Below are 10563 nucleotides of genomic sequence, written 5' to 3' on the forward strand. Positions count from 1 at the left end.
GGGTTAAGTTGGATTAAAACATGAATTACCCAAATTAGCCCTCACTTATAGTGAACTGCCTAAGGACAACGTGAGGTCCCACGAGCCATGGTCTTCACCACGAGCCATGATCCCCTTCATTGGCCATGAGGCAGTGGCTTAGCAAGTGTGCCCTTAACCCCAAGATTCTAAGGCACCTTCACGGAGGGCTCCACGAGCCGTGGTCCCTCTTGTTGTCACAAAACAGTGGCTAAGCCACTCACCCGTTAACCCGTAAAAGCTAGCTCCCCTCCACGAGCCTTCCAACGAGCCATGAAGTGGCTCGTGAAGGTGGGTTGTTCTTGGGCAGTGTAGGCATGACTACTGCCTGTCCCACCAAGATCCACACCAAGGGTCGTGGTCCTCACAACGAGTCGTGGTGGTGGTCATGGTAGGTGGGGTAGTGTCTATGCCAAGGTAGGCTACCCTAGCCTACTCCCTTGGCCCTTGACCATCTTTATTGACTCTCACCCTCAAACTTAGATCTAGTTCAGCCTACTAGTTTCTAGGGTGTTACATTATATCCCCCTTGGGAATATTCATCCTCGAATGACGTTCTAGACACCTTATGGAAGTGAAGACTCAAGACTAGCAGCCAATCATGCATTCAACTCATCAAATGTACATAAACAAGGAGGAAACATCAACTCCAAACTCAAACACACTCAATGCATCACAAGGAAGTGGGAACTACATTTAACAACCCATTATTCATGAAATTTCAACATTTTTCATGTTCTTAGGAGGAATTATCTTCTCCAAGCTAAAAGCATGCTCATCAAAATCTCATGGAGCCAATATGCAATCTACTTTCAATCATGGGTGAAAGGTATCCATGGATGAAAACTACCATACCTTAATCACAAAGCCTAAAGAAATTGATGTGTAAGAGCTTGCTTCTTGAAACATAGCTTGAATATCCTTATTCTTCTTCTTCCTCAAGTTTCTATTGACAAAAATATTTTAAGATAATGACATTGGGAGATTTAATTGGATTTTGGAAATAATTGCTTGAATGGATTAGTTTTAGAGTTAAAATAGTAATTATAGGGTTCCTAGCCTTAGGCAAAGCCACTTGGGTTAAGTTGGATTAAAACAAGAATTACTCAAATTAGCCCTCATTTACAGAGCACTGCCCAAGGACAATGTGAAGTCCCATGAGCCATGGTCTTCACCACGAGCCATGATCCCCTTCATTGACCATGAGGAAGTGGCTTAGCAAGTGTGCCCTTAACCCCAAGATTATAAGTCACCTTCACGGAGGGCTCCACGAGTCGTGGTCCCTCTTGTGGTCACAAAACAGTGGCCAAGACACTCCCCCCTTAACCTCTAAAAACTAACTCTCCTCCACGAGCCTTCCCATGAGCCGTGGTCTTCACAACGAGCCGTGAAGTGGCTTTCGAAGATGGGGCTGTTTTTGGGGAATGTAGGCATGGCAACTGCCTAGCCCACCAAGATCGACACCAACGGTCGTGGTCCTCACAACGAGTCGTGGTGGTGGGCATGGTAGGTGGGGTAGTGTCTGGGCCAAAGTAGGCTGCCCTAGCCCACTCGCTTGGCCCTTGACCTTCTTCTTTGACTCTCACCCTCACACTTAGATCTAGTTTAGCCTACTACTTTCTAGGGTGTTACATTATATCCCCCTTGGGAATATTCATCCTCGAATGAAGTTCTAGACACCTTATGGAAGTGAAGACTCAAGACTAGCAGCCCATCATGCATGCAACTCATCAAATGCACATAAACAAGGAGGAAACATCAACTCCAAACTCAAACACACTCAATGCATCACAAGGATATGGGAACTACATCTAACAAACCATTATGCATGAAATTTCAACATTTCTCAATTTTTAAGAGCAATTACTTTGTCCAAGCTAAAAGAATGCTCAACAAAATCTCACGGAGTCAATAAGTAATCTACTCTCAAAAAGCATAACCAAAGCATGTTCATTAATTCTTCTCATGAAGTAAATAGGAGATTTACACTCAATGCACAACAACATGAGGAAATCAATCATATAAACTAATTTTCTTTCTAAACATAAGTTTTTCATGGACATGCATAACATAGGGAAATCATGGAAAACACATATAACCCACATGACTCCAAAAACAAGTAAGACTAAAAAATAACTCATTAACTCAAACTATAATAGGAGTAGAAGGAAAGAGATGAGGATATCGGGACTTCATATCAGCCTCAGCCTCACAAGTAGCACTCTCAACCAATTTATTCCTCCACAAAACCTTCACGGAAGCTATTTCCTTGTTTCTCATTTTCTAGACTTGTCGGTCTAGAATCTCTACCAGAACTTCCTCATATGAAAGATATTCATCAACTCCAAACCCTTATAAGGGGATTATGGATGATGGATCCCCAACACACTTCTGAGGCATAGAGACATGGAATATTGGATGCACCGAAACCTACTCATTTGGCAAATCATGTTCATAAGCAGCTTTCCAACAAGTCTCAAAATTTTGTGTGGGCCTACATACTGGGGACTAAGTTTTCCCTTCTTACCAAACCTCAACAGACCCTTCATGGGTGAGATTTTCAAGTAGACCCAATCAATAACCTCAAGTTCTGGATCCCTTCTCCTCACATTGGCATAAAACTTTTGCCGACTTTGATCCTTTCTCAACCTCTCTCTAAAGAGTCGGACTTTCTCGATGGCCTCGTAAACTAATTCGGGACATATTAGGGAAACTTAACCCACCTCAAACCAACCAATGGGAGACCTACATCTCCTACCATTCAAGGCTTCAAATGGAGCCATACCAATACTTGAACGATAGCTATTATTGTAGGCAAACATTAACAATGGCAAGTGGTCATCCCAGTTACCCTTAAAGTCAATTACACATGACCTTAAGATATCATCCAAAGTTTGGATAGTACGCTTCTCTTGCCCATCAGTTTGGGGATGAAAATCCATGCTAAGTTTAACCTTAGTGCCAAGACCCTTTTGGAACGACTTCCATAATTGAGAAGTGAATTGAGTACCACGATCGGGAAAAAATGGATAAAGGGACTTCATGGAACTTCACCATTTCTCTTATGTACAACTTAGCATAGTCCTCCACCGAAAAAGAAACCTCGACGGGGATAAAGTAAGCTGATTTTGTCATCCGATCTATAATGACCCAAATTGAATCATGTTGTCTCCGGGTGCGAGGAAAACCAACTATAAAGTTCATGTTCACATCTTCCCACTTCCAAGTAGGAATACCTATATCTTGGGATAAACCTACTGCATTTGATCCTCAACTTTAACTTGTTAACAATTAGGACACTTAGCTACAAATTCCGCAATGTCCTTCTTTATCTCATTGCACCAATATTCTTCCCACAAATCACGATACATCTTTGTGGCTCCCGGTTGAATAGAATACAGAGAACTATGGGCTTCCGACAAGACTTTCTCTCTCAAGTCATACACATTACGAGCACACAACCGTCATTGGTATCTAAGTACACTATCTTCCTCATGGGAGAAAGCCTCAACGAAATTCTTAAGCACTGCCTCTTTCAATTCCACTAAAATAGGATCAAGACATTGCTTAGATATCACATTCGCTACAAAAAACAGTTCAGACGCATTGCAAACCATAACATTACCCTTGGTGGAGTCTACTAATTGAACACCTAATCGGGCCAACCTATGAACATCTCGAACCAACTCCTTCTTATCATCATCAACATTAGCCACACTACCCATTGACAACCGACTAAGAGCATCCTCTACCACATTTGCCTTACCGGGGTAATAAAGGACATTCATGTCATAATCCTTCAATAATTCCAGCCACCTCTTTTGGCAAAGATTCAAATCATTTTGACTAAACATGTATTGCAAACTCTTATGATCGGTTAAAATATCGACATGAACCCCATACAAATAAATGCCTCCAAATCTTTAAGGCAAAAACATCTGCCGCTAACTCAAGGTCATGGGTAGGATAATTCTTCTCATAGACCTTAAGTTTCCTTGAAGCATAGGTAATCACCTTACCATTTTGCATGAGCATACATCCCAACCTAACTCTAGAGGCATCATAATACACCACAAAACCATCTATACCCTCTGGTAAAGTCAACACAAGAGTGAAAGTGAGCCTATTTTTAAACTCTTGGAAACTCTTCTCATAAGCTTCCGACCAAACAAACTTAGTCGTCTTTTGAGTTATAGCCGTCAAAGGAGAAGCAATGGAAGAAAATTCCTCAACAAACCTTTTATAATAACCGGCCAAACCCAAGAAGCTTTTAATATCCGAATGAGTTAGAGGTTTAGGGCATCTCTTGACCGCATCCATCTTCTTAGGATCTACCTCAATGCCCTTACTTGACACGATATGACCAGGTACGCTACAAACTTTAACAAAAATTGACACTTGCTAAACTTTGCAAAAAGTTGTTGGTCCTTAAGAACCTTCAACACAATCCTTAAATGATCAACATGGTCACTCTCACTCCTTTTATAGATCAAAATATCATCAGTGAACACAATCACGAACATGTCAAAATATTGCCTAAACACTCTATTCATCAAATCCATGAACGCCGCTAGAGTATTAGTCAACAAAAATGACATTACTAAAAATTCATAATGACCGTACCGAGATCTAGAAGTCATCTTTTGAATATCATCAGACTTCACCCTCAATTGGTGATAATCCAACCTAAGGTCAATCTTAGAATAGTAACTTACCCCTTGTTATTGGTCAAACAAATCATCTATCCTTGGAAGAGGATACTTATTCTTAATGGACACCTTCTTCAAATGACGATAATTAATACACATACGAAGAGACCCATCTTTCCTTATAACAAAAAAAACTGGAGCACTCCATAGAGAGCTACTCTATCAGATGCAACCCTTATCCAAAAAATCCCTCAATTGTTTTTTTAACTCCTTTAACTCAGCCGGGGCCATTCTATAAGGAGGAATAGAAATAGGTTGCTTATCTGCGAGAAGATCAATACCGAAGTCTATTTCCCATTCATTTTTAATGGGGATCGACTCAAGAATAGGGGTTATAGAATCTACATCCCTCAGCCTAAGAAGATGGTAAATGCAACCCTTAGCAATCATCTATCTTGCTTTAAGACATGAGACAAATTTTACCCTTAGGCATCGAATTTCTCCCATTCCACTCTTTGATAGGCTCATTCGGGAACTCAAACTTGACCACACGAGTTGTACAATCAATAGAAGCATAACAAAAGTTCAATCAATCCATACCAAAGATAACATCAAAGTAGGACTCACCAATCTTCAATCTTCTTGCAATTAGGAACCTAGCCTCCACGCAACTCAACTCCCTACATTTGATTAGAATGTAGGCAGTATGCGTTAGTACAAAATGTACCGAGTATGAAAGCTAACATACCAACATAAGAAATCTCAAAATGGTTAGTCAACATAAGACATAATCATAACATAATTCCAACATAAGCATCATATCATGTGAAGTCAACATAAGACATATATAAGTTCATTCTTCAACCTTTAGTCTTTCATAATCAAGTGAACTACTTCACAAGCCACCTCCAAGTATACTTGTGCAAGGCCAAGGTAGCATCCCATAATACTACCTAAGCTAAGTACCTCTCTAAGGTCATTCTTGGTCATAGTCTACCTTTATAGTCAAGGCCTAGGTTCACATGTCATAAGAGTACTATACCCCTAAGTCACCTCATGGAACATTTGTGCAATGCATATAGGGCATCCCATAGTACCACACACACTAAGCATATCCCTAATGTCACCATATTCATATTTAATATTTCTAGGTGTCACTATAGACTTACTTCATATTGACAAGGAACTATCAACTTAAGTCAATCATATCATGGAAGGCAACTATAGCAACTATCCAAGCTAGACATACATCACATAAGTGGACACTTCATACGAAGCTTCAAGTCATACTTGTGCCATGGGTGAATGACATTCCATACTACCATCCACACTAAGTACTTCTTTAGGCTAACTTACTCAAGGCTAACTATCTTTCATTCTAATCTATTAAGAGTAGCATACTACCATGCTAGACCTAACTACCATGGAAAAACATCATATCATACAATCCAAGCTATCTAAAGAAGGATACAAGTATACCAACCTAGCCACTATGCAACCATTCAATAAGATGCAAGCTATCCATAGGGAAGTATGAATCGTCAACCCTAAGCTATCCTTAGAAGAGTATAATTTTTCAATCCTAAGCTATTATGAACTGGTCTTGGCCTAACCAAGTCAAGCTACCATGACGGCATTCTAGTCATGCCACTTCAAGCTAACCTTAGGAGAGCTTAATTCCTCAATCCCAGGCTACCATGACTATACTAATGCAAGCTACCATGAAAATCATCCTACCAATGCTAGTTCAAGCTAACCTTAGGAGAGCTTAATTCCTCAATCCCAAGCTACCATGAGATCTACCATCCCAAGCTACATAATTCAACTATCCATGAAGGGATAATAAGACTCAACCTCAACCTATTCAACTCTAATAAGCACGATTCATTTTAGGTGATTAACCCTTCACATTCTACATATATGCAAGCTAAATCATCATATTAGACTTATTCTATAAACCCTAGTGATCAACATTTTGACTTCAAGCCCTACATTCAAACTTTACTTCAGAATCATCATACTAGTCTACATTTCAAGGCACATTAGTCCTAAGCCAATTCTAAGCACAATTCATCAAAAGTCCCAAATCTTAATCATTTCAATTCATATTCTAACGTACATGCATAAGTCTAGTCAATTCATGATCTCATATTCACATCATTGGATATACTCCTTACATATCAACAACCCAAGAGAATCTAACAAAAATCATCAATTCCGCATCAAAAGATCTAAACCCACATACTTTGGAAATTAGGGTAAATCAAGGAATTCACATAAATTCTTCAATCATGAATCAACATCAATTAAATCACATATGAGTAGTATCCAACCGTTTGGAATCATACCCACCTAAAACCCATGCATTGGAAGTAATCCTACCTTCATTGGGGTTCTTCTTCACAAATTAGGGGAAATTCTAGGAGACTCTATGGGTGGAAGAACCCATAGATGAAGATCTAAACATACCTTTATCAAAGCCCTAGTACAAGCCTTTAGCAATAAACCCTTTGTTCTTGACCTTAGCTTCAACCCTAGCTTCTTCTTCAATGAATGTTCTTCTTTGAGGGAGAAATATTTGAGAGAGGAGTGATTTAGGGTTTTGAATTATGTCTAATGTAAGGTGACTTAAAACTAGGGGGTATATACTTAAAATCGTCTAAATAGGTTAATAAAATAAATAAGAAATGACCCCCACTTAAACCTAGTAAAATAGGATTTTACTTAATTGTCCTCAACCTGGCAGCCCCGCCCTAGGCACCACGACAACTTGGACAGTCAGTGAAGGGCACCACGGTCGGTGGTGTTACCCGTGGTCCATGGACCAGTAGATCTACCAACCCTTTTTGGCCTTCAACCAACCAAATTTTCCAAGGAAACTTCACGGGCACTTTGACGGGCCGTGGTCAAGCCAATGGCTCGTGAAGTGCCTCGTGGACTTGGGGCAGTGTCTAGGACTCTTGGCCTGGCCTCCCAAGTGTCTAAGGAATCTTTAAGGACCCCTTCACGGATCGTGGTCCACACCACTGGTCGTGAAGGTGGTCGTCAACTCTTAGGCAGTGGCTGCCAAGGTTGGGCAGCTTTGGCCCCTTCGCTTAAGCTATAACACCCCAAAAATGCTAACAAGAGTCGCATGTCGATAAACCACTGCTTAATTATTACAATATATTTAATTCTCATTTTGGGAACTTGAAATAATGTGATATTTGCAACCTTCTTAAAATAATTGTCATCGTAATTTACTTTATTGTATGAGGGTATTTGCGTAATGTTTTAATTAGAAATATGTATAGCTTTAAAAGGAGGTGAATGATATATATATATAGGTGTATATGTATGCATTTGGGAAGCACACAAGTGTTTGGGCAGCCAACTTTTATGGACAGCTGTGTATATGATAAGTACCTCTTGTGTTACTATATTTTGACACCTCCTCTTAGGAAATTCGTCTCACCTCAAGTATAAGTCCCTTAGAACATTATCGAACCTATTGTTATTCAATATCACAAGAGAAAATCTTTGTCCTTTTGGCTGGAAATCGAGTTACACTCTTCTCTTTGGTAAGTGGTAAAACCTGTTTTTGAGCTGGGTAGTGTTTAGTAGATTAAGCATATCTCGTTCTATAGAACATTGTTTACTATGAATAAATATGATTTGGAAAGATAATTCGTATATGTACAATTCTTATATTTATGTTAAACTCTAATTTAGTTGTTATGGATTCGAAATAAGGGACGCATCGTAGGACAAGTTCTGTCCAGATTCTGAAGTTTGAAATCCTGTATGGACAACTGTTAGTATTTTGAATATGTCATTTTATCCAAAATACATTTTGCGGTGATTCTTGGTTGTTTGAAACCTTAAGAGAGGTACCTACATCTTTCATGAAGAGTATACAGTCCAGTTTTGCCAGTTGCCATTTCAAATCTTAGTTGCGACATGATGCACTAAGATGGCGAGAATTTACTGTTTGGGAACATAGTCTTATTTGTACAGGCTAGGCTTACTTGTGATGATAACCCTATTTTACGTCATCATTATTGAGCTGCTTGAAAGTAAATAAGTTATTGAATTCAGTTTTTTAAGGTTGTATATCCTCGTGTTCAAGTTGAAGACTTTGATACGCCGCTATGTCTACGATTTGACTCATGTAGTTTTGTTGGACTATTTTTGTGCTGAAGAACTGAGGTTTGTGTATAAGCTTATACTTGAACTCTTTTTACCTGCTGGTATATCTGAAAGTTATCTTGGTACCTTGGTTAGCTCTTGTCACTTTGCATTGTCGTATTGATATTCTTTAATACATTAAAGACACTTATGTAACTCGCCCACTTGTACGGATTGTTTGATCACTTAGCACTCTTTTTGGGACCCTGTCCTTCTTGTGGTTGTAACTTTGTCACTCTTGGCATGCCTCTTGGTTCGGATCATTTGCCATCTTTACTTTGGATTTTTAGTTCGTCTTAAGAATGGAAGTTGTCCATTTTAAGTACGAACTAGGAAGCCCTTTTTTAATATGGTTCTTGGTTCTCTTGATTATTGGATTTTGACCCTTCTTGATACCTGCTCGTGCTTGGTGTTACGACATGAAGTATATATTGGGTGAGCCTTGTTATTGAATCTCTTGAAAAGTTGTGCTATGAGAATTCTTGACAATTGGACCTTTATATATTGAACTTGATACTCCTTGTATATTGTTTACTTGATTTACTGATTTTGTTTCGATCGAGCTGCCCTTGACTTGAAAATGATAACTTGGTGAATTTAAGGGCTCCAAACCTATAGTTTGTACACCACTAAGCTATATGCTTAGCAATATTTGTTTCTATCGTAGGGGCTATTCGCGATGATGCTTGAAACTGGCCATTGATGGTGGAGATTTTGTAAACCTTAAGGAAGATCACATTTGCATATAGGCATATATATTTTGTATAACCTTGGGACTTGTACATGATCTTTGTGCTCTATATTTATAGAAGATTTTGAGGGCTGATTTGGTCATGTCACCATGGGTTGTAATATAAGTATTGTTATACGTTTTTATCTATTTGGTGTGTGTAAACCCAAGTCTTGTAATATACTAATTTGCTATACGTCTTGGAAGTTGTGTGAAGTATCAGCCGGCTGATTTTGGTACTCGGAAGCTTGTAATATTCTTGTTATTTCACCCTCGAGTATGAGGTTAACATATGCATGAAGATCTGGTCGGTTAATTGCTTAAATGTATATATTTTTTTGGAGTTTGTTATGAATCTAATCCCTCTACTAGATTAAAATCAATATGCCCTCATTAATTGGTTTTAAATGTTGCAAGTATTTAACTAGATTTCTTGTTTGCATAGTGGTATCGTTTTGAATGGATCGCTACAAGTGTTGGTATCAGAGCCTAGGTTTATGGTTCTAGAACTTTTGTTGTGAATTACTAATATAGTTGTTTGCTTTCAAAACAGGTTCTATTTAGATTATTTGTTCGCTTATATGGTTTATGATAATTGCATCGCATGTAGAGTGCATATGCATCTAGTACATGTTCCTAATGAAATGTGATCTTCGCATTTGAAGGAATTAAGTTATGGCCACTTCTTCTGACCGACCTATGGAAGCTGCTCGTGAAGGTTCGGTGAAACGACCCCAAAAATGCCCGAAAATGTGCTTCGAAAACACCTAAAATTGTAATTTCCATATATCTCAAAATCCGTGCATCATTTCGGAAATTCGACTTCATATTCTTATTCAGGGGGTCAAATTGAGTGGGAAATGAGTCTAACCCGAATTTTAGAACAACCGTATCAAAATTCGAAAATCGCAAAAAAATGCGATTTTGAGGGTCAACTTTAAAGGGGCATATCTCTCAGCACACAAGGAACTGGAAGGAGCTCAAACTATCAAAATTAAA

The sequence above is a fragment of the Solanum stenotomum genome, chromosome 5 (assembly GCF_019186545.1).
Source record: "Solanum stenotomum isolate F172 chromosome 5, ASM1918654v1, whole genome shotgun sequence".
In the NCBI taxonomy this organism is placed as follows: Eukaryota; Viridiplantae; Streptophyta; class Magnoliopsida; order Solanales; family Solanaceae; genus Solanum; species Solanum stenotomum.